Genomic DNA, 26,824 nt, shown 5'->3' on the forward strand with positions numbered 1-26,824 from the left:
GGGGTTTAGGCCCAGCTCGTTGGAGGGGGTCTCTGAGTGTGGAAGTAGGGCCCTGGGTGGGGGTGTAGGGGCGGGGCTTGGGCTCTGGGCAGCAGGAGAGAGGCTCCGAGGGCAGAGAATTAGGCCTGGGAGCCCAACAGCTTCCCCCGTGCCTAAGTGGACGGGGAAAGCATTGGCCCTGTTCCCTTCCATTCCTTGGTGCCATCCTCCACTATCTCCCCCAGGGTGTCCCCCATCACCAATGGACCTCTACCCATGGGTGGACCCCACTGGGTGTAGGAACTCCTCCCCTCCCCCAGTCACCCCTCATGGGTGCCGGTCTCAGAGGTCTGGCCTTCACTTTTGCTCCCCCTTCCCTCCCTCCCACTCCTTCAGAACCTGCGTGGGTGGCGGGGGCCTAGGTGGGCAGAGGATCAGGCCCGGGATCTCAACAAGTTCCTGGGGGTCCAAGTAGGTAGGGGAAACCTGGCCACACTCCTTTTTGATCCTCTACCCTCCCAATGGTCCCCCAATTTCCCCCTTCGGGCGTGGGATCCCTTTCCCTTCCACAGCCGCCCCTTAGGGGCACCAGTCCCATCCTGCCTCCACTTCTCCTCCCCCTTCACTGCCCCCAAGCCCCACGTCCTACCTGGTCTCTGGGGGTTCCTCCCCTCCCCTTAGGTGTCTGTGGTCCCCCACCAGTGCTTGGTAGGTGCCCTAGTTGTAAGGAGACGTGAATTCTGCATCCTCCTAGTATGCCATCTTGACTCCACCCCACAGGTATGAATCTTTGTGTATCTGCTTTAGAGTTTTTAACACACGTTTATATACGTGATTTCATTTCATTTTTGCCACAACCCCGCATAGTAGAGAACATAACTGTTTTAATTTCTGTATAATACATTTGATAATTAAGTCCCTGCTAGAAGGAGAGTGGCTTGGCCAGATTTCCATAATTAGCAATTCATAGAATTGGGGCTAGACCTTAGTTCTTTCCCCTGTATTTTCTTCCTTTGGGATCTGTACCCTATAGAATCCTCCCACCCCACCCTTAACTTTTCCAGCAACAGAAGAGGAACGTCTTTAAAGGTTACATTTCTCTTGTAATGTCCAGTGTCTATTAAGTGTCATTTTGTTATCTGTAATTTTATGCTTGCTCTAAACCAGGAAAATGGAAAATTAACCAGGTAATGAACTGTTTTATCTCTGATGCCAAATAGTCCATGTTCTATTTGCCTCCTTTTAAATTTGCTGCTTCAGTGCTTTGTGGAGAGTCCTGGTCTTTATTTGTAAGAGTAGGCTGCAAGCAGTTAGCTGGAAAACAATTTGCCTTAGTCTTTGCACAGCTAGTGTTTTATATTTGAAGTGGTATTGACATAACACTTACAGCATTTGATAACTCAACTGCACGGACAAGAGAAGTTAACTGAGGAAAGAAAGAACAGCTGAGAATGTTTCAAGGCACTGCTATCTAATCAGGTGTTGCTACAAGACAAGCTAGAAGCTCTGCAGAAAGGAAGCCACCATGAAGAATCAGCTTGCACAGGATCAGAGAACATCTATTGCTCTGTGGCCTCTATATCCTTTTATATGTTGCCAATATTCTCCTACATACTATGTGATATGTTTCTTGGGGTTGAAAAAACAAGGGCTCTAGACAGAAGCAAAGCCAATTCTACATTATTGAAACTTCTTTTTCTCTCAGAGGAGAGAATCTGTTTACTTTATTGTTCTGAGAAAGAACAGTAAGCACACATGAACACAACCCAGTCCCCACTTCCTAACTGCACAAAGAAGCCTCTAAGCTTCTTAGCTCAGCAGTCTTTTAATATACCTATATGCAAGCTCTACACTGTGGTGCAATGCCATTCTAACTAAATGAGGGGCAAAGATTCTCCTTTTTTATGCAAATGAAGTCACCATTGAGCACTCAAAATTGTAATTTAGCAGATGCCTGGCAACTGCAGGTTGGTAATAAAGGTGAACAAACATACAGGCAGTTGCCTCCAGGGATGTAAAGCTTCAGATGCTGTGGAGAGCCTTGAAAGCAGAACAAATCCTACGCACACTGGAGGGGCCCTAAGTTGTCCCACCCTGCGTGTTGGTTTTTTTGTTTGTTTTTTTTTTAATTTTTTGCTGCATTGGGTCTTCACTGCTGTGCACGGGCTTTCTCCAGTTGTGGCAGGTGAGGGTTACTCTTCATTGCGGTGCGTGGGCTTCTCAGTGCGGTGGCTTCTCTTGTTGCAGAGCACAGGCTCTAGGCACATGGGCTTCAGTAGTTGTGTCTCACGGGCTCTAGAGTGCAGGCTCAGTAGTTGTGGTGCACGGGCTTAGTTGCTCCGCGGCATGTGGGATCTTCCTGGACCAGGGATGGAACCTGTGTCCCCTGCATTGGCAGGAGGATTCTTAACCACTGCGCCACCAGGGAAGCCCCCCACCCTGCATGTTGAGTCATGTTTCTCTGAGGCTGTTGTGTTTCCTGTAGTCTAATATGTTGCCAACACCTGACTTTACGGCAGGGACAGCAGCAGAGTCTGAGATAAATGAAAAGGATAAACATCAGTAGAGTTAAAATGAAGTATGTGTCATTTTAGACACTTTAAACGGTGAGAACCAGAAAAACCCAACTCAGGCCTGAAAAATTAGGAAATGTGTTCACAAAATTAGAAGTTCAGAGGTAGAGCAAGGTCCAAAAGAACAGTCAGTGGGATCATTTTGCTCTCTGCTCTGTCTGCCTCAGCATCGGCTTTATCCCAAGGTTGTACCATCCCTCCTCCCAGTGGTTACAATACGATCTCTGTGGCAATCAGGGAATCATATAAACTGAAAAAGAAAAAAAAAAATGCCATCCTCACTGGAGAACAAAACATTGCTTAGCCATGGACAACTAAATTTTCAATGAATTACTTCAGCAGAACATAAAGGGAAAACAACAACAACAATCAATTGCCTAATTTCTAGTGTAGCCTTGCAGGTGGGAAGTGAACTTTCAAAGGTCATTTATTCTCTGAAAGCCCATTACTTACAGTTTATTATTTAAAACTTGAAATAACCCAGCAAAATAAATATTATTAACCCAGATTATATAGATGAGAGGGTTAAGGCTCGAATGGAATTAATAACTGATATACATGGTCACAGATACAATATCATCATGAAAAACTTCTCCAGATTCATTAGTTGGAATAGAATCAAACACTAAAATGAAGAGAAAAATAGTCTTGTCTTTAACAAAGATTCATTTCATTAGGGCAACCAGAGATCCCTGTACTGGGATATATGAGTTAGGAGGAAGAAATAGCCTCTTATTAATGGGACAAAATCAAGGAGGGATAATTTGAGCTGGGAACTAAAGGATAGTTGGAATCAGGATAGACAGAACTGAGAAGAAGGGCACCTGAAAGTACAGATTAGCTTGATCAAAATAAGCAAGTGGGAAAGCAGAGATCAGATTTGGTAAATGGAAAGTAATCTAGTCTGTTAAAATGTAGGATAATTACAATGAACCAGATATTTCTTACTCACTGCTTCACGTTCTCTCCACTCATCTCTTATGTTGGCAATGACTGCAGCTGTTAGCGTCAAGCATTTTTGACCAGCATAGGCCAGCTTCTGGTAAGTGTAACTCAAGTGTACCTGCCCTGGCTGCCTACTGTGAGCCTGTTCTTTCTGCCCTGAGGCTTCTCAGACACCTGGAAATCAGAAAACTGCAGAATCCCTCGGTACTCAGATGCTTACAACTCAGAGGTCTGGAAGAATTAACAAGTACAGCAACCCTTTTCCAATAAAGCACTAAAGATTTTGGCTAAACACTTATCCCATCCATTCTTCCAGTTGATGGATTTTTAGCTACACACCATAAAGTTTCTCTGAAGTCCTGTAATCACAAGGTCATGGTCTCCAACTCCAACTCTAATCTGCTTGCATCCTATCCCAGAATTTACATATATGTCTCTCCCACTAATCCTTTGAGGTGTAATGGTTTCAAAATTCAGAAAGAATGAACAAATAAAAGCATGACAAATAGTGGTGTCATTTAGAGAACAGAAGTAAGCTAGAGGAATATCAGATATTGAAGAGAAGACAAGTTTGTTTACAGACTTCTTAAGTTTGAAAAGTAAGTTATTCACATAAAGCTGTTAATACAAGACAGATTTGCATTTATATTGGAATTAAACTGAACAAAATGTGACAGTGTCGCAAGAAAATGGTAGTTGAAGTGACCTAATCAAGTGGAAGACTATAGAGAGAGAGAACAAAACAGAATCTGAAATAAAAGAATCATCAGAGAGTATGGAGAAGATCTAGACCTGCATAAAATTATTTTCCAAGAGAGGAAGGGGATAATCAACAGGTATAAATGTTAAAGAAAGTCAAAGAAGAAAGGATGACAAAAGATGCTTAATTTGAAGACTAAAATGACTTTAATGATTTGAGAGTTTAATTTCATTAAAGGGACAGGAAAATAATACAAAATACAAAATTTTGAGGAGTAAGAAGATGATAAAGTAAAGTTTTATCAGTTCCGGTCTTTGGAAAATTTTTCACTGAAGGCATAGAAATGGGGCAAGCCAGGGGATGGCAGTTTTGAGACTTTGGAAAATGTATGTTTGTTTGACACTCAAGGGAAAGGATCTAAAATAGAAGGAAAAATCAAAAGCACAAGGAACAGATCTGGTTAACATTAGACCATGTTTCTAGAAGAACTGGATGATAAGTAGCTCTCAACACGAACGGGTAAGAAGAGTTTACCTTGAAAATGAGATGATACACAACTTTCTCTGAGGTAAGATGGTAAGAAGAGACAATGGGTAAATGTTAAAAAAAAGAAGATTTTAGGTAAAAAGATAAAAAGAAGATAAGGGTAATTATATTTGGTCACACTGGTATTTAAAGCAAATTTTTAAAATAAATAATTTAGAATTAAGTAATTAACTCAAGCGATATAAAAGTCTATTCATGTTCTGTTAGACTTAGGAAACCCCCTGCCTTCAAAAATATAGATAAATATATTTGTTTTATTTGCTTTATATATATATATATATATATATATACACACACACACACACACACACACACACACACACACAAACACACACATAATGATGCAAGTAAAATAAATAGTGATTTTTGGAAAACTATTTGAAAGCAATTCCAAATATTAACTTGTTTCTCAATAAAATAAAACACACTTGAAATATAAAGCATATTTTAAAAATTGTGATGAGAGAAAAAGAAAGCACTGATTTAACTCTGAGAAGAAAATCTCTTCTCTTGACCCTTCTCCTTCTCTGCCTTCAATTCCACCTATCCTCTAATCTCTCTCCATTTGTTGGTAAGTTTCCACGGACATGAAGAAAAAATCTGCTTTACTGACTTGCTAGGGCTACCCTTCTCACTCCTTGATACTTCAGTCACATATACCTCAAACTCTGAAGTCATTTTAGACCCCAGATTTTTCTTTGATTTTTCAATTAAACACTAGGACCTCTAGGTACTTATCCAAAGAAAACAAAAACAGTAACTCGAAAAGATATATACAACCTTATGTTCATTGCAGCATTGTTTATAATAGCCAAGGTATGGAAACAACCTAACTGTCCAACCATGGATGAATGAATAAAGAAAATGTGGTATATATAATGGGATATTATTCATCCATAAAAAAGAATGAAATCTTGTCATTTGCAACAACATGGATGAACCTTGGACCTTAAGGGCATGGTGCTAAGTGAAACAAGTCAGACAGAGAAAGAAAAATACTATCTGTTCTCACTCATATGTGGAATTGAAAAACAAAAAGAAAAACAAAAATTAAAAAAAAAAAAAACCCAAGCTCATAAACATAGAGAACAGATTGGTGATTGCCAGAGGTGGAGGTTAGGGGTAGCAGGTAGATGAAAAGAGTTAAGGGGGTCAAAAGGTACAAACATCCAGTTATAAAATGAACAAGTCATGGGGATGTAATGTAAACCATGGTGATTATGGTTAATAATAGTGTATTGCATATTTGAAAGTTGCTAAGAGAGTAGCTCTTAAAAGTCTTCATGACAAGAAAAAAAATTTTCACCTATGTATGGTGACAGATGTTAACTAGACTTATTGTGGTGATCATTATGCAATATGTGGGAATCATTTTTCAAATATCAAATCATTATTTTATACACCTGAAACTGGAACTAATATAATGTCATATGTCAATAATACCACAACTAAAAAAAAAAAAAAAAACTAGGACCAATATATTCTACAATGATCCTTGGATTTTTTTCTATCCCTGCTTTCACTATTCAGAGTGATTTCCTTATTTACTCTCATCTAGGTTATTACTATACCCTCCAGAAGATCAATTTACTATAAGCTTTCCTTTCTAATCCATAAAACATCAGTAGTAGTTTAATACTCCCTCTATTGCCTAACAAATTAAATACGTAATCTTCTTCCTAGTTAAAAAAAAAAAAAAAAGTCCTTTATAAGGTAGCCCCACCAACTTCTAAATCTCGTCTTACATTTCTTTCAGATTTTTATTTTACAAAACTGGCAAACAGTATGACCAGCTGTTATTTGGAAACATCTCACAGTTTTCAGCAGTTCCTTTTCAGCACAAGTAATCATCTTTTCCTGGAGTGCCCTTGTCTCACTCTTACCCTTAATTTTCCCTGTAACAAGTATAGCCATTCCCCAATCCTTTAAAACCCTTTTCAGTTGTTTTCACACTGATACTTTTTTAAACTACAGGCATGAACTTCATCTTTAGATTAAAGGGTTTTCCCTCTTTTTTAAGCATGTAAAGAACATAGACTGGAACTTTGTCACAATGATTAATTTATGCCTTGTATTGAAATTATATATCAAAGTGTGAAAATATATTAAATTTAAGAGTGAATACCCCTGCAACATCTACTTTAGACTGCTACTTCCTTGAAAGAAGTGCTAGGTCTATACCTTATTTTTTCCCTATCACAGTGCCTCTTGCACATTTAAATTGGAAAATATTTTACTAAAGCAGAGTACACATGTATTCTGAGAACTTTACACTCAGTTAAATGACAAGATTTAGTGCTTCTAAACTCTTATCTTTTTTACTTAACATTATTTGATTTTTTTAGGGGGGAGGGAGGTCCAAGAGTGAGGGAATATATGTATACATATAGCTGATTCACTTCATTGTACAGCAGAAACTAACACAACATTATAAAGCAATTATAATCCAATTAAAAAAGAAAAAAACAAAATTATTTGATTTTATGTTGTTTTAAACTAGTGTATGTGGGACCTCCTCAGGCAGTGAGAAGATTGTTTTGTTAATTGTACCAGAAATTTAAAATTTGTTCCATCCAATTTGTTGATTAAATTCTTTGCATCTGGAATATATTTGTTGAGTTGCACAATAATAATCATATCATGAACTAAATTGTTTATCTTTTTATAGAAGTACAGTTTCATAAGAAAAGTGCACAAATAAGTGTATAGTTTTACTATGCTGTGTATTCTTCTTTTGCTAATTATACTTGTGAGATTCATGTTTTTTAAATTTTTCATAGCTGCAGTGTACTCATTCTATGAATGTACAGACTTTTTATTGTCCTTCACTTTATAGCACTCCGCAAATACTGTGGTTTTTTTTTTACAGATTGAAGGTTTCTGGCAACCCTGCGTCAAGTAAGTCTATTGCTGTCATTTTCCACAGCATTTGCTAATGTCATGTCGCTGTATCATATTTTGGTAATTCTTGCAATATTTTCTTTTATTTTTTTTTAACATCTTTATTGGAGTAAAATTGCTTTACAATGGTGTGTTAGTTTCTGCTTTATAACATCTTGCAATATTTTAAATATTTTCATCACTATTATATTTGTTATGGTGATCTGTGATCAGTGATCCTTGATGTTATTATTGTAATTATTTGGGGGCACCAGGAATCACACCCATATAAGATGACAATCTTTTTTTTTTTTTTTTAAAGAATGCACACATATTTATTCTGTTCAGTTAAATCTGCTGGATCTATTTGTCTTTCAAAACATAATTAGCATACACAGATCTATTGTTTTTCCATATGACTTACTCATGTGGCATAATTAAAAGCAAATGGAATTGACAAGTGTGGAAGATCTTAGGATGGAAAGAAAAATTTTACTGTTTGTTGAGGATGTCAAGAGCGCTCTTGTATACTCTTTGATAGCTGCTACATTTTGCTTCAGAATTTCCTAATAAGTTTTTGTGAATAATCCAAATCTAATTGTTTTTTTCTTGTACCATATTCAGAAGGAAAAATTATTTTTCTCAATGAACAGATTTGGAAAACTAAAGAGGACCCTTATTTTTATTGCAATGTTAATTGGAGAAGTAGGGAACCTCTCAAGAATGAATATAGGATGCATTTCATAAATGAGCAGTCACAAATTATATCATGGTTTATTTTTTCCCCAAACCATTGTCCCCACAATTAGTTTGTGATTTTACAACACTGTTGAGTTTGTCCTGAGAAGAGCTTAGGGTGATGTCTGTGTGGTAGGTTCCTTCAGCTGAATTAAGAAGCTAAAGCGGGCATGTATTTTTCAGTTATAAATATCAGTGTGTGTGTGTTTCCTGGTGACTGTACCTTAAACCTACTCGCTTCATTGCAGTTAACATGCTAAATTGTAATTTCTGTGTCATATATTTACTTCTCCAACTAGATTGTAAACTCCGTAAGAATGTACACTTTCATAAGATGACAATCTTAACTAATAAATGCTATGTGTGTTCTGACTGCTCCACTGGCCAGCCATTCCCTAGCCTCTCTCCCTCTCCTTGGGCCTTCCTATTCCCTGAGACACAACAATATTGAAATTAGGCTTATGAATAACTATACAACGGCCTCTAAGTGTTTAAGTGAAAGGAAGAATCAATGTGGCAAACTTCATTGTTGTCTTATTTTTAAAAATTGCTACAGCCGCCCCAATCTTTGGCAAACACCCCTCTGGCTATTCAGCTGCCATCAACACTGAGCAAGACCCCTCACCTGCAAAAAAAATTATGACTCTCTGTAGGCTCAGACGATAGTTAGCATTTTTTAGCAATAAAATATTTTTAATTAGGGTATATACATTGTTTTTTTAGAAAATACTCTTGTACGTTTCATAGACTGCAACATAGTGTAAACAGAACTTTTATACACACTGAGAAACCAAAAAATTCATGTGACTCACTTTATTGTGATATTTGCTTATTGTGGTGATAAGGGACTGAACTTACAATATCTCTGAGGTATGCCTGTATTATGATTTATTTTACAGTTGATGGAATTCTGGATGGTTTCTAAAGTGAAGCTATTACAAACAAAGCTTCCACAAACATTCTTGTGTATGTGTTGTATGGCATAAATGTGTGCACTTTTGAGGTGTATGCATATCTGGGAGTGAAATGGTTTAGTGAAAGCAACCCTTTTGCCTCTTTCCCATCTGTCTATCTCTGTTCTCCTTAAGTCTTAATTACAAAAATAATTCACTAGGTAACATTTAACCTAACTCCTGACTTATGTTCTACTAAATGCACACAATACCTTGCCTAACCTGTCGATCCTTTCCCTAGATTAAAAGAAGTAGGAATGAAGAATTAAGCAGTTAAAGAACGACTAGCTCTCAGCCCCCATCAGCTCCCTTAGCAATCCTTCAGGCAGACCATCTGAAGAAAGATCATGAGGAGTCAGCCAGTCTGCACACAGTGGAAAATGATGCAGAACCTAACCTTCTGCCTCAATGATTAACTGAGATTACTGCCCCCTCTTTTTCCCGTTAAAAACTGTCATGGGGGGTTTCCCTGGTGGTGCAGTGGTTGAGAATCTACCTGCCGATGCAGGGGACGCGGGTTCGAGCCCTGGTCTGGGAGGATCCCACATGTCGCGGAGCAACTGGGCCCGTGAGCCACAATTACTGAGCCTGCGCGTCTGGAGCCTGTGCTCCGCAACAGGAGAGGCCGCAACAGTGAGAGGCCCGCGCACCGCGATGAAGAGTGGCTCCCGCTGGCCACAACTGGAGAAAGCCCTCGCACAGAAACTAAGACCCAACACAGACAAAAATTAATTAATTAATTAATTAATTTTTAAAAAACTGTCGTGGCTGAGCAGAATCTTGAGAGCTGGTTTTCAGGATACAAGTCTGCCTTCTCCCCAGATTGCCGACCTTCTGATTAAAGTAACCTTTCCTTTCTACCAACACTTGCCTCTTGAGTATTGGCTTTTGAGTGGCAAGCAGCCAAACCTGAGTTTGGTAACATTAGTAATAAGGTATATATATTTTGAGTTTCAGAAGATAGTGATAATTTTCCAAAGAATTTGAACCAGTTTACATTATTAAAACTTGGTAGAATTTTGCACAAAACAAGATCTTAGTTCCAATATATCTCTTTCCAGTTCATGCATTTTTGTGTTCTATTTAAGAATATTTGCTTAACCAATGTTCATGAAAACATTCTCTCATAAATTATACTTTTTAAGCAAATTATTAAAAATGGCCTATGTTGACTAGTATTTGGTTTCTTTTCCTTTGGATCTTTGAGTATTTTTAAACATAGCTTCCTAGTATTTCACATTTATAAATGTTCTCACAGAAGCTCTGATCCTATAGCAGGTATTTGTATTGAATTTAGCTATTTTTTTCCCAAGCTGTTGATAGAAAATGAAGTTTCATAACTTTGCTTTCAATTGAATTTTAATGGCTCCATGTAAATTTTCAAAATGTGGATATTCAAATGAAGCTTAAATAATACAAATATTCTTTTTTTTATTACATGAGAACTCATCTACTAGGAATTGTTTGCCTTTTCCAGAATGTTACTTTGGCAATACCTAAAACTGCTTAATTTTCATTATAATACTATTGCTCAAAGTCTTCTAAAATCAGAACTAATGCCACTATAAATGGTAGGTAGGCGTTACCATTTAAACAAAATTCTAGCAGGTTAATGACATGCCAAAACAAATGTATGATTGATAAGATGAATAGTAATCACACATATATGATTTGTTTTATTTTTCAAACATCCAAACAATGGGATAAATTAATAGCTAATGTCAATCACCATGACAGAACTGAAACTATTTACCTGAAATATGGTGAAGTAAATATTGAGAATGTAAGTGGCAGACACAATTTTCATAAACAGTGACTAAATCCAAATGTCTTACTATTTATCATGTTAAATATATAGTTAAGCACTTAGCACAGTGGCTCTCAAAACTCAAGAGTATATAAAAAGCCCAGGGGAGCTGGTTAAAAATATAGATTCCTAAGTCCTACACTTAATGATTTTAGCTCCATAGACCAGATGTTGGGTCTAGAAATCTGAATTTTATCTGGTACCTCAGAAGATATTGATACAGGCAATGAGTACAAAATCCACTCAGGGTTGAACTTGTCCTGGGTAAATCTATAAAATAAAAGGAGTCTATTTACTGACGTCCTTGTGGTTCCTACTTATCTCCTGCTCACCCTTTCTGCACACTTATTCATGGTGCTGGCACTGACCAGACCCAGACTGAGCAATGTGTGTGGCAAGGGAGGCTCTCTCCTAACTGAGATTTACCATCGGAACTTACCTCTAATGAAACCCCCTGAAGAAATTTCTCCAAAATTGTATACATTATTATAAAAAGTTTTCTTAAAAGTACTTTACACTAAATGTTAATAGCTGATACATTTATTGATATTTTACTATCTTCACAAGGCTATTTCTATTCTAACAAAAAAATAAAACTTTAATAATTGATAATGTAATATAAGGTCTCCTAGAAACTTGTTAGAATTGTGGGTAGAAGGAAAAGTGGCAAATGACAAGATTCTTATATTTTCTTGTGTGTGTGTGTTTACTTTGATATGTCCTATAGAAGTAGAAAGTTTGGCTCTGTACACACTGAACATTAAGTCCCTATAATGATAGGGAGCCTGGCTTGGAGTTGGTCTCTAACAAATATTCTTTGAATAACTGAAAGGAAAACTAGTTTGAGAAACTAGGGTTTATAGGCTCTATGACAGGAGTCAGAGGAGGCAGATTTGAGGGTACCACATAGACATGGAATGGAGTCTCTGAAAGAATAGAACACTCTACAGGCTATAGCTACAACTGCAAGCTGGAAAAGCAAGTTCACACAAAAGGTATCATTTTCTCTCTTTGAAGTCATAAGCACAGTTTATCTGCTAAAATTGAACATGTGTGAATAAAGTCTGAGAATTTGATAAATAACTGAATACTTGTTATGAGGAGTGGAAAATTTTTCATTTGCTTTCTCTTTTTTTTGTTATTGTTTCTTTCGTTGGTTGTTTGATTGTTTTGTTTACATCGGGGCAAACAGAATTGCCTGGTGAATTAATACAGTTGAGTGGATAAACATAGAGTGGTGCCAATCTGTGGGTCTGTGATTGCCTACAGTGGTGCTCTGCAGCCTAAAAATATGAATAGATGTGGATGGCAGTATCGCCCTCTGCTGTTAGGTTAGAGAACTACTGAATTAGAAAGAAAAGGCAGCAAAAGGAATAAAATTTATGATGAACACACAAATAGAGTATAAAGGGAAAGAGGTAAAAACAGGGATAGTTTGATAGTGAGAGAGACAACAAGGATGGATTTTAAGGGCATTATGCTAAGTGAGATAAATCAGACAGAGAAAGACAAATACTATAATGGTATCACTTATATATGGAATCTAAAAAAGCTGAACTCAGAAACCGAGCAGAATGGTAGTTATCAGGGGATAGGGGATGAAGGGAAAGGGAAGATGTTGGTCAAAGGGTACACACTTGCAGTTAGAAGATGAATAAATTCTGGGGCTCTAATGTACAACATTGTAATTATAGTCAATGGTACTGTATTATATAATTGAAAGTTGCTAAGAGACTCAATCTTAAATGTTCTCACCATAAAAAAAAAACAATTATGTGACATGGTGTAGGTGTTAACTAACTCTACTGTGGTCATCATATTGCAATATATAAATGTATCAAATCAACATGTTATACATCTTAAACTTCTACAATGTTATATGTCAATTATGTCTCGATAGAAATGTCAACTTGCATTTGAAGTGAGAGTAAAGAATATAGAGAACAAAAAAATGTTGGAAGTTGTGGATGGAAATTTGAGTATTTATTGTTACACTTTCACAATAGAGTTGTTCTAGTTGTGTTCACTGAGATCCAATGGACAAGTGGATTACCTTACAGGTGTGATTTAGAGGTAAGGGGAGAGCATACCGACTATGAGGGAAGAGAATGGTACAGCTGAATAACATGAGTCACAATGGGAGAATGGATTTAATGTCAATGGAAGAATGATGGAAAAGAAGTGGCAGTGGAGAAGAAAGATAATGTCAACCTCCATCTTTTTAATTGACCAAGAGGTTTCTACTCAAGACATGTTATGAAGAATTATATCATAATAGAATGTACAAGTTTCAATTAAGAACAAAGACTGATAAAACATTTTTTAAAAAAGATTTGGGTTAGAATGAGATGACAACCCTGTGCCTTGTCTCACAGCCCTGCTACCAACACAGAGAAATACTGAATTACATCTACAAAAACATGTACCAAGGCTCTTAAGAAAGTAAGATCCTTAGGAGCCAAATGAAAAAGTAACATAACCAAGATATGCAAGCCGACTCTGTCAGTTCTATTCCCATTGGCCTGGGAATAAAAATCCTAGTACTGTATCTTGGAAATGCAGGGGATGAAGGAACAGGTTAGCCAGCGCCATGAGAAAATGCAAATATAAGTGTCTCCAAAAATCAGTCATATAAAAAGGGTTTGTGGACTCTTCTAGAGTGAGAAAGAGAGAGAATAATCAAATGCAATGATCCTGTTAAAAAAAATAAAAAGCTTCAAAGTAATATTTTAGAAAAATCACAGAAATTTTAACAAATCAGGATATTAAAGGAATGTTTATTAATTACTTTAAAACATTGGCAATTGTTGGATAAAGGTAGCATATACAAAACTGCTCATTATACTGTTCTTTTTTGTTTTCTTCTGTTTAATAACTTTCAAAATAAAAATTGTTAACAAAAGCAGAAAAATAAAGTACAATGCTATCAACAATTAGCTATTCTGAGATAACTTATTTATTTTAGAAAATTTCATTTAAAGTAAAAAAAAAAACTTAGGTTACAACAGAAAATTAATTCTGGTAAACATCTCTTTTTTAACAAGATAGCTGCCTTGTAGCTGTTATATTAAATAATAATATTTTACATATATAAAATGTATAGTACTGGAAGATTAATACTAAAATTATGGGAATTTTTCTGCAGCTATGTTGTTTAAGCCAAGCAATATATTTTGCTTGATTTCAAGGCAAACTTTAAAACCTTTTCAACATTTCATTTAATTAGTTTCCTGCCAAAACCACTCTGCTTTAGGTAAAATATTCAATTGTTATTTCTTTCATATAATTTCTTAACCAACCTGCTGTATATGAACTCTTCACCCAAAGTATTTAAACTAAACTTTTACTTTGGGATTACCAAATTATTCAAACTTCATATTTCAGAGATATCCTTTCCTCATACCAACTTGTCTAATAATATAATAATATTGACACATTTTGCTATGTTGAAGATACTCATCCTTATATGCTTTTTACATTAGGATGTAACCTATAATAATCCATACCATACACTTTTTTTAAATTGAAGTATTGATTTACAATGTTTCAGGTGTACAGCAAAGTGATTCAGTTATATATACATATTTTTTCAGATTCTTTTCCATTATAGGTTATTATAAAATATTGAATATAGTTCCCTGTGCTATACAGTAGGTCCTCATTGTTTATATCTATTTTACATAGAGTAGTGTGCCTCTGTTGATCCCAAATCCCTAATCTATCTCTCCCCCCCATTTCCCCTTTGGTAACCATAAATTTGTTTTCTATGTCTGTGAGTCTATTTATATTTTGTAAATAATTTCCTCTGTTTGATTTTTTTTAGATTCCACATACAAGTGATATCATATTTGTCTTTCTCTGCCTGATTTACTTCACTCAGTATGATAATCTCTAGGTCCATCTTGCTGCAAATGGCATTATTTCACTCTTTTTTATGACTAAGTAATATTCATACCATATGCTTTTATACAGTGCCTTTTCTCAAAGTAACGGCCATAGAATTCCTATTTCCAGTAATTGTTCAATGAATGATTCTCCTTCTGAAAGTTTTCATTTTATAGTAACTGGTATACTTCTTATTTTTATTTATTAAATGTTTGTTTAAATACTAATTTTATGACATATAGAAATGAGTAAATCTAATTAAATTTTCAATATCTTTATAATCATGTAATTCAATCGGAAAAAAAAAAGACAACTCAATTTCCTTCATCCATCGTATGTTAAATTGGATTAATCCAGTAGAAGAAATATATTTATGCCTGAATAAGACCTAAGTATATATCCTTTTAGTTTTTTACTATCTTTATGATGTGACAACAGAACAAATTTTAAAAAATGAAAATTACATTGTTTGTTACTGTACACTCCTAAACTTATGTCATACATCATGGAATTAATTGACTTGACTAGATCAGTGAAGACTAGGCCAGTGCTATCCAACAGATTTTCTGAAATGATGGAAATGTTCTATAACTGTGTTCTCTGATATAGTTTGGCTATTGAGTACTTGAAATGTGGCTAGTCTGACTGAAAACTGAGCTTTTAATTTCATTTAATTTTACTTAACTTAAATATATATTTAAATAGGCATATGTAGCTAGTGGCTGCCATACTGTATCATTCAGCATAGACAATAAAGACTACAGACATAAGATATGGTCTCTATTTATTTATACAACCTTTCTCTTTAAAAATACTTTTATGTAAACAATGCTTATGAAAAGTTTATAATTTTTAGGTTAGAATGTCATATCTTAGATCAATAATCATAATAATAGCAAATATTTATATCCACCTACTTCATGCCATGCACTAATATACTAATGTTTAATCTTTATAACAGCCTTTGATACTGATACTAGTATTATCCTTATTTTAAAACTGAGCAGACTGAGACACTGTGCACCTATGGTTGGTCACACAGTAAACAGCAGGGATGTGATCTGAACCAAGATGATCAGGCTCCAGAATTTTTAAACTGTCTCTGGTTAGAAATATTTCTTTCCTAATCTAGTCATTTTCACTTATAAAATATACAGAAACAAATATACAGTTATTTGATATATCTTGTGCCTATTCTTTGAGATGAATTGAAATCAGTTTGGGAAGCTTTATTTTCAAATGACAGAGTGTTCTGTGCCCCATCTCTCCAGAGATCTCATTAAAATGGCAGAATAGATATAAATAGACACACGCACAGATATACACATACACATTTATACGCATACAAATGTGTGTATATTTTCATACTTATATAGATCTTCCTCAACTTACTATGGGATTAAGTCCCAAAAAACCATCGTAAATTGAAAATATTGTAAGTTGAAAATGCGTTTAAATACACCTAACTTACCAAATATCATAGCTTAGCCTAGCCTACCTTAAACATGCTCAAAACACTTACATTAGCCTACAGTTGGGTAAAATTAACATAAATAATATTTTATAATAAACTGTTGAATAATGTAATTTACTGAATATTGTACTAAAAGTGAAAAAGAGAATGGTTGTAAGGGTACAAAATGGTTGTAAACATATCAGTTGTTTATATTCCTGACTGCCTGGTTGACAGTGAGATACAGCTCGCTGCGGCCACCAGCATCACAAGATATCCTACCACATATCACTAGTCTGGGAAAAGATCAAAATTCAGAATTTAAAGTACAGTTTCTACTGAATACACACCATTTTCACTTTACCACTGTAAAGTCAAAAAATAGTAACTCGAACCATTGTACCTCTGGGACTATCTGTATAATGAAACCATAACAGGATTTAAAAATAGGGAAGTCTGAGATCAGCAAATCCAAAACTTTAAGGAATACTTGGATTGATGAAATGTAATAACAGAGGCAACCATAGTCTGGTATAAGTTCTTTCCAACAAGCCCTAGAAGATGCTTCAAGGTTGGAGTCAGCACACTGAAGAGCATCTGTACATCATCGATCAAACAGGAAGATAACTGAAGAACTAAGCACAAAAACCTTGAGTCACTCATGCCATTCCTTCTTTCAATTGCTGACACCAGGGCTCACAGAAATATTTTCTAGAGGATATGAGACATCTACTAGAGATTCCTATTATAAGTATTTGGGGGAAAAGGAGAAACAGATAGCAGAAAGGAAGAAAATGTAGCTCTAAGAGTGAGAACTTCAAATATCTCTGCTGCCAAAGTAAAAGCATCCCTTACTTTGGCAACAGTGGGAGGAAAAAAAACCTGCCTGTACGTAACCTACCCAAATGCCTGAAAGGGAATCCAACCACTTAACATCATCTGTTCACTTATGCCAATCTGCAGTGCCCCATCTAATTCAAGGAGGAGGCCTGTTGAGAAATCAATCCTAATCTTTTACAGATGAAACAGTACCAGCCACTTCTATAAATCAATATAATTATTTGATTATTTAAAAAAAGGGAAGAACTTTACCTTTAATTTTAATTTCTTTGCTATTTGAATACTGTAACATATGCATGTGTTACTTTTATAATTATAATATCAATTACATTCTAAAATATGTAATTCCTATTTTAAAATGGCTTTGGTTTGCTATACATTTTTATTCATAGAATTAAATTTTATCATAATTCAGAACCAAATCAGTACACATGTTCACCTATGAGAGTTTTGTGCCATGCTCAAGGAGTTCTCAATATATGAGTAGCATATTTAATTTAGCAAACATTCATTAAGAACTTAACTATAACTGGAGCTCAGGTTTTTGAAGCATGAGCCACGTGTTCTCCTTGCTTGGCCCTGTAATAAGTCTTTCTCTGCTCAAAAAAAACAAAAAACTATTACTTATTTTCTTTATCTGGATGTATGGACATATCAAAATTGTCCTCTGCAGCAAAAGTTAGTGAACTTTTTTCTGTAAGCGTCCAGACAGTAAATATTTTAGGCTTTGTGGGCCACAAGTTCTTCACTGCAACTACTCAACACTGCTGTTGTAGCTTAAGAACAGCCATGAACAATACCTAAAGAATGAGTATGGCTAAGTTCCAATAAAACTATTTACAAAAACAAGTGGCAAGCTATATTTGGCACATAGGCCTTATTTTATCAACACCAGTTCTAAAGTAATCCAGACTTGTGTGCTTTCCTTCATGCCTACTTTCTTGTTACCTACTTGCACAATTTTGATCCATTATAACATACATGTCGATATTAAATTGCTGGGTATATTGTAGCAAAATTATGTACCAGTAGGTCTATAAATTTATTTATTTATTTTTTGGGGGCTGCATTGGGTCTTCACTGCTGCACGCAGGCTTTCTCTAGCTGTGGCGAGCCAAGGCTACTCTTTGTTGCACTGCACGGGCTTCTCATTGCAGTGGCTTCTCTTGCTGTGGAATACAGGCTCTAGGCATGCAGGCTTCAGTAGTTGTGGCACGTGGGCTCAGTAGTTGTGGTTTGCTGGCTCTAGAGCACAGCCTCAGTAGTTGTGGTGCACGGGCTTAGTTGCTCCGCGACATGTGGGATCTTCCCAGACCAGGGCTCAAACCCATGTCCCCTGCATTGGCAGGTGGATTCTTAACCACTGCACCACAGGGAAGCCCTGTACCAGTAGGTCTAAATCATTCACAGCTGTCTCTGCTTCATGCTGGGCACATACAACCTTCCCAGTTTTCTCTCATCAGTTAATAGATTTATAACTGGTTTCATGATCTTGGTCCTTTACACTGATGAGAAACAGAAAGGTTTCCCACACTGTCCCTTCAGAGAATGTGAACCACATTTTATTTCATTCTGCCTACCTGGAAAATATACTTGTGTTCAATTCTAATTTCCTGCTGCTTATAACTAGAGTAAGAGGCCAAAACACATTGTGAAGTATTTTGTTTTTTAAAAAAAGCTTGCTATACTAAGATAAAAATGATGTGCATTGTAATTCAATTGGGTCACTGACAGAATGACCTTAATTTCTATTCAGAATGCTCTGGTACAATTTCAGATGTAGATGAGAGATAATAGGCCTACAATGAATATTGCCCGCCAGCTTGATAAAACTGAGGAGATGAAGAGATAAGGAAGTTCCACATCCTCTTATTTTCAGGTTTAGCCCTTGGGATGTTTTGTATGAGTATTGCTGTTTTGTCTGGTAAAGCCAAGTGAAGATATTTATGGAAACACTGTGATATGCTCCGAAGACAACTGACAACAATTTGAGACACACAATGAAGATGGAAATTTCTAAACAGAAATTTATGCTGATGCTAGGATAAAAAAAACAAGTCATTTGAATCCACTTAATGTTTAGCTTTAATGATAACACCACAGAGGCACATTATATAGTGGGCTTTTCCTTTATTTCTCAGAACTCAAAAGGGTGTGTGCATAGAGTTTTATGTTATAGTGTTTTATAGTTCTGCCCTCTAAAGTTTAGCAAAAGGGTCTGTCTTCAAGTAATGGAACCTTAAGCCCTCACAGAAAAGAGGCTGAGTTTATAGTAAGCAGGATTAGAGTAGAAAGGCCTTGTATTACACTATGCTCTTTCTTGCATCCCCACATAAACCTAGGCTGCAGACTGGAATGTCACTCCTCTCTATTTACTGAATCCTCACAATTTGTCTTCTCCCCTACTTGCATGCTTTGCTCCCATCTCTGGAAGATCCTCACTATGCACATACCTTCAAAGTGCAAAACATGTGGGTTTTTTTGCCCTTCTAGAAATACTTATCTCTCTCTACTTTTGGCTAAGCAGGGATGAAGACTGCTGGATCCTAAAAATGTATTCTGTAGTATGTGTGTACTTTGTAGTCCTTCCATTTACAGCCCAATATCTCCTGTCTTTCCTTCTTTCACTAAGAGTAAAAGATTTCTCTCAGAGATTTCGTAGGTACTGCAACTCAGAGTTTGACTGACTGCAACACAATCCTTTCACATAAACCTTTAAACTGGAGAATGGTGACTTCCCAAGGAGCAAGAACAGATTACTGTTTAACCTCCTCTAGCACAAAGACTTATATCTTTAATCTGGAGAGGAAAACGTTGCTTAGTGCCAGTAGACACAGGCTATCTCTCTTAACCACCTCTGAATCAAGTACTAGATTATCACATCCTCTAAAATCTCATATTATTTTCTACACACGGGGCTTTGTGGAACATCATGGGCAAATGCCCAAATAACTCTGCTACTCCACTTTGGAGCTCTTAGCCTCTCTGAAATCAAATCAGGTGTTGCAGCCCATTTTCCAGACACTAAACCGGCTCTGGAGGTACTGAATTAGAATTTGTTGACCTTCCTATCACTACCTGCTAAAGACTGATTGAGAATTGTTGGGAAAATTTAATGAAAAACAAAATCTCCTGCCAACCAAGAAAATCTCTCCAACAGAAGAGAAAGAAGACAGTTTTATTACTGAATAAGCATTAAACTAAAATGTGATGAACATCACAGGCAACCATTGAAGAGTTTGTAAGCACAGAAAGAAATCTCACCCCTTTAACCAGACCGATACAAACCATTACATACATGTTCTCAAGACAATCAATAACTAACCCTCAAGTAAGAGGACATGACAGCACCATTCGTCACACATAGTTCATCTTAAATTCACATGGCAATTGAGTCAGCCATTTGTGTTTGCTAATTGCCTTTATTCAAAGGAATAATAAAATTCCTCACTCATATTTCCAGAAAGTTAGGTAGAATTTGCAGCCAGATGACCTAAATTAAACTCTCATGGGGATAGGGATATAGGGGTGGACACTACCTTCTTTGATAACTATATTTCCAAGAGATGGCTCCCAGTCCTTGAGAAAGACATTTCCAGATTGTAAAGCTGATAAAAGGCTTTTACTTAGCTTTTTAAAAGATTTATATACATCTCACTGGGGTAGAGAAAGAATTCACAATTACAAGTATACTAAAGTAAATACTCTAAGAAAAGGGAGGTGGGCAATCCCTTTCCCTTTCTGCATGGGGAAAATTCTGGGTTTTGTTTTGTTTTTCTTACTTAGGTTTGTATTTACCTTACAGAGTCTATCTTGAGAAGGTGTCTAGCATCATGCATGTCCAGCCTCCTGTGTCTGCCCTAGATGCTGCTCACTGTGGCATCATGAGATATGCCTCTGTTTTCTTCAAATCCTTGAATAAATTCAGTACACTGAGAATCCAGACAGCCCTTCTCAAAAGCAATTAGATCCAATATTATTTAACTTCATGGGTTTTCTCCTCCAAGTTCCCTAAAGCCTTGAAAACACAGTTTAGAAACTTTTGAGTCTCCTAGTCTCATCTTTCTATGATTCTCCAATAAAGAAAATGTCACTAAGTTACTGATGTGCCCCCTTTGAATACTCATATAAGTCTCAGTCACTAATTTAAGGTCACTAGTTTAAAGAACAGCAAAGAAAGTCCATGAGATGTTAAAAAAACAAACAACAAAAACAATTTTTAAAAAATAATTGCAGTATTACTACCTGCAAGTGAAAAATTCTGTGAAGGGGTTAGTCCACAATGAAGTTATTACTGCTGGGAACCATTGGCTCTAGGACTTTTTTTTGTTGTTTTTTTGATGTGGACCTGTTCTAAAGTCTTTATTGAGTTTGTTACAATATTGCTTATGTTTTATGTTTTGGTTTTTTGGCCTGCAGGCATGTGGGATCTTAGCTCCCTAGCCAGGGATCGAACCCACACCCCCTGTCTTGGAAGGTGAAGTCTTAACCACTGGACCACCAGGGAAGTCCCGGCACTAGGACTTTAAAATAGAAAATCCATCAATCAACATATGTGTACTTTCCTATAGACATATATAGATGGATAACAAACAAATACAGGGAAAAGGAGAGCTGCACTGCAGTACTGAAGATGATAACATACTTGTTCAGTACTTTATAGATTAAACAGCAAAAATTACTAAGTATTTAGGTCATATGAGTAAAAATATTTGTTTTATTAAATAAAAGTAAATCAAACTCTTTCTCTAAGAAAGAGAGTTAACTTTCCTGTATATGTAGAATATTTATATAAAATTTACTGACTTCAAAAATTAAAAGTAATACGAGCAACAAAAATGAATTACAAAAGTATAAACAAAGAAAAGAAAAATATCATTTAGGGGAAAAAAAATCTATCTATCTGAATCAGTGAGTAAAACCAAAAGTTAGTTACACAATTTTTAAAGATAAACAATAATCAGAACAAAACATCAAAATGTATACAATTTTCCCAAAACTGTACTCTTAGAGAAAAAGATACAATATTGAATGGTTTTTGTTATTAAACAAGAAACTATAATACATTAACTAAGATTCAAACTAAAAGTATAAATCCTAATGTAAATTGTACTTTTTAAGGATATAAAAATAAGAACAAAGTCAACAAAAGCTTACAGACTTTTCCCAAAACTGTATTCAGAGAAAAATGCAGTATTTAATCATTTTTAATGTTAAACAAAAACTATAACTAAGCTTGAATTTAGTTTCAATAATTTTAAACAAATGTAACTGAAGTAGACTTGAGCAATGTTAAGTGACATATAGACACATATATAATTTTTAATAAAAAAGGAACAAAGGCAGTATCATGGAAGAATTTATGATTACATGTAACGTATATCTGTTTTTTCCAGCAAGCCTAATCCAAAAAGCAAAGATTAAAAAATTTACATATTTAGAAGGACTAAATGTTTTAACCATGAATATAAACAATTTAAAATGTAAAAAATAGTAATATCCATTAACTTGGAAACTAATTTGAAAAATATAAAAATTATAATTTTAGGCATGTGTAATATACATATAATATATTACATGTATATTTTTATACATATATATATTCTCACACTTTTTCCCCAAAAATGTTTAAAATGAAACAGAAAAATAAATATGGAAAAAATGAAGACATTTAAAGATGAGAATCTTTCCTTATATTAACTCTAGCTCTGATAACTCCATGAGGCAAGATTTCCAATTTTAGTTACCAGTCTATAGAACTTCCTAAGAAAATAAAGTAAAAACAACAAAAAACTATAATCCTCTCAGAGATTAAACTGATCTGTATCGCTAAACTACTATTGCACAATTCTAATGACAATTCTCAGGCCCCATGATTGTGACAATAAGAAATGCATTGATAAAGTGGTGTGGACCCAGAAATGAAAAGTCTTCTGGTAGACAGGACTTGAACCAACTAAGTTTTTTGATCAATGAATCATTCCATTGCCAGAAAAATATGACTTTTAGTGTTTTTGACCAGCATATGCAGCAAATGATATGGAGCAGTCATCATTATGAGTTTTTCCACTTTTACAAACAAAATTTTACATGGACTTTATTTTTAACCATGTATTTTATTGGGAATTTTGAGGTCTTACATCTACCTGTTGGTTTCTATAAATGATGTGTTAAAACAGCTTTTCGGTTGTGAAGTTCAACCATAGGTTAATACCTAGTATGAAAGAGAGGCCAAAATGAAAAGATAGAAAAAAAAAAAAAAGCCTAAGAGATATCTCTGAGAACTGGGAACAGGTGCAGAGGGAGTGAGAGTTAAGCAGTTGGAAGTTGTTGTTGGAATAGGATAATAAAATTATTTATTCTTCAGAATTTTAGATGATAACATGATCTTGAGTGTGACCATTATTGAAGCAGACAGGAGATAAGTGTAAAATGTGAAGCAATCCAGAAATTGTGATGGTAGAGTGTTCCAGGGTCTGTTCAGAAGAAACAAAGATATTGGAAATGAAAAGAAAATGAGAAAAAAAAATACGCAGCATATAGATATAGACAAAGATTTAAGTAGCAAGTTAGGAAATAGAATCATTTGCCCAGTTTAAAACAGAAATGAATTGAGGTATGGAAAATATAAAATAAAACAGGAAAAATAAAGAATAAATGGTAAAGTATAATATCTTATTAACAGGATGTTCAGAAAGAGAAAGAGAAAAATAATGACATTTTTGAAAAATTGATAGTAAAAGATTCCCAGATCTAAAGTATGCTATATGTTTTCATAGTGCATATTTAAAAGGAACAAGGTAGTATAAGAAAAATAAATAAATAAAGAGCAACCTTTTCTATTTACATGGGAGTAAAATTTCTGAAATCGAGGATAAAGTGAAGCTTATAAAAAACTCAGAGATTACTAAAGTATCAGAAGTTAATTAGTATAAAATTGATAACTGATTTATCTTTAATGACACTGTAGGCAAACAATGCATAAAAGTTGAAAAAAAACTCTGAAAGTAAAAGTCAATTTGTAGCAGAGTAATATTTAAATAGTAGCTATTTTCAGACACATATATGATTCAGACAGTTTATCACCCAGAGACCCTTTCCAAAATGATTATTATATGCTATCCAATAAGAAAAAAATATATATCCAGGAGGAAAATTAAAACATATAAAGAGCAAAAGTAACTAAAATTGTTTGTTGCCTATCCAGTAATAATAGTATTTTCCCATAAAAGTCCAGAACTAAAATGCCAGAGGTAAAAATTTTGGAGCTGTGTTGGGAAAGGAAGAATAGAAGGGTAAGAGGTAGAAGGGAGCAAAAGGAAGGGAAATAATATTTAAAATAAGCACAAATAAAAAAATATGCTAAGAGATAGAATACAGTTAATATTTGTCTTTAGAACTTGTAGATAAAATAACAGAAAAATATATATCAGACAAATATTAACCAAAGAAGGAGAGAAGAAGAGGGAATAGGATGAGGAGGACCAGCAGCTGAGGTGCCAATGAAGGGGACAATGGTTAGTTTTGAAATCAACCTATTTCTCCCATAAGCTAACATATCAAGCAGACAACAAATTAGAAATGATATAGTTACATACCTTCAATCTTGTTATTCCAAAGAATTTATACATAAGGAATAGAAAATAAAAATTTTCATCACATAATAAAAATATTAGGAAATACTGGCCACATATTACAGAATAGTGGCTTTCTCAAGAAATTATAAGAATTTTAATTTTAGACTATAAATTCTTAGCTTACAATGCAATGTAATTAGAAATCAATAGTAGAAAGATAATTTTTATAATTCCGTAAGAAGAAGAAAAAACCCACCCATGTTTCACACACTCACCCCTGAATAATCTAAGGATACAGAGGAAATCTATGGAAGTTCTGGAAGAGAACTCCAGTGAAAGCACTACAAAACAAAATTTGCTGGAACAAACTAAAATTTACATAACAGGAAATGTTAGAGGGATAAAGAAAAACAAAAGAGCTAATATGATTAACTATAGAAGATAGAAAAAAGTGCCATAGATAAATAAACCATTTTATGTTTGAAAATATATAATAAAAGATTAGTAGTGAGAGAAAACAAAGCAACATGAATATACAAATTCATACAAATAGAAAATGATAACTACAGAAAATATGGGCAGAGGCTATGAGGAGGCAATTCCTAGGTGAAACATAAAGATGCCACTCAATCAATATTGATATTGATCAATCAATATTGATCAATAAAGATGCCACTATTACTCAAAGAAATGCAAAGTGAAACAAGGAGAAAACATTTTTCACCCACTAGACAGACAAACTTAAAAGTATGATTGCACCTCCATTTAAGGTTATGGGGAAAACAGAAACTCAAATATGTGGATGGTAAAGCTATATCACAATAATATTAAAGAAAAATTTGGTAGTATACGTAAAGTGAAAATTTACCTTTAGACCAAAGCAATACGCTTAGATATACAACCTAAAGAAATCTGTACATAGCACACATGGAAATATGTGTGAGGATGTTACTCATGCATCCTAAGAAACAGCTTAACGTACTTCAATTGTGTCAATGGCTAGATGAAACGTGGCATAACACGAGTTGGAATACTAAATAATTAACGAAATATATCACAAAATCTATTGATTTTTTTCAGCAAGGATTATTTCAAAAAGTGCTGAGTGAAAAAGCAAGTTGCAGTAGAATATTGCATTAAACACGTATAATTTTTTTTCTCTACAGCAGGATCTTATTAGTTATCCATTTTGTACATATTAGTGTATATCTGTCAATCCCAATCTCCCAATTCATCACACCAGCCACCCCGCCCCCCGCCCCCGCTACTTTCCCCCTTGGTGTCCATACGTTTGTTCTCTACATGTGTCTCTATTTCTGCCCTGCAAACGGGTTCATCTGTACCATTTTTCTAGGTTCCACATATATGCGTTAATATATGATATTTATTTTTCTCTTTCTGACTTACTTCACTCTGTATGACAGTCTCTAGATCCATCCATGTCTCTACAAATGACCCAATTTCGTTCCTTTTAATGGCTGAGTAACATTCTATTGTATATATGTACCATATTTTCTTCTTTTTTTTTCAGATTTTATTTTATTTTATTTTTATTTTGATTACCAAAGCAAAGACATTGATAAAGCAAATACAATCTGCATTAATGAATACATCTGCAATAGATGCTAAATATCATTAAATTATTATATAATTTAGACAGTAAATATGGTCTATTTTTGCTTCTTTCGAATAGAATACATTTGATCACTTTTTTTTTTTATACAGCATGTTCTTATTAGTCATCAATTTTATACACATCAGTGTATACATGTCAATCCCAATCGCCCAATTCATCACACCACCACCCCCACCCACCTGTGGCGTTCCCCCCTTAGTGTCCATAGTTTTGTTCTCTACATCTGTGTCTAAATTTCTGCCCTGCAAACCGGTTCATCTGTACCATTTTTCTAGGTTCCACATATATGCATTAATATACGATATTTGTTTT

The 26,824-nt window shown here is 35.0% G+C and overlaps 1 long non-coding RNA gene across 2 annotated transcripts in view; it reads right to left on the reverse strand.

The window, feature by feature from the left end:
- The window catches only part of LOC309625128, a 162,460-nt gene extending 136,347 nt beyond the window's left edge, over nt 1-26,113 (reverse strand). The window contains exons 1-2 of one of the 2 annotated variants that reach the window (XR_014242335.1): nt 24,898-26,113; nt 23,446-23,513 (exon numbers count right to left, since the gene is read on the reverse strand). This is a non-coding gene — a long non-coding RNA (uncharacterized lncRNA). Of the gene's footprint in view, nt 1-23,445 lie in introns of both variants that reach the window. The other variant, XR_014242336.1, reaches the window with a different exon arrangement.
- Between the last annotated feature and the right edge of the window lie 711 nt (nt 26,114-26,824).

Source organism: Balaenoptera borealis (genome assembly GCF_965194805.1).
Source record: "Balaenoptera borealis genome assembly, chromosome: 3".
Taxonomy (NCBI): Eukaryota; Metazoa; Chordata; class Mammalia; order Artiodactyla; family Balaenopteridae; genus Balaenoptera; species Balaenoptera borealis.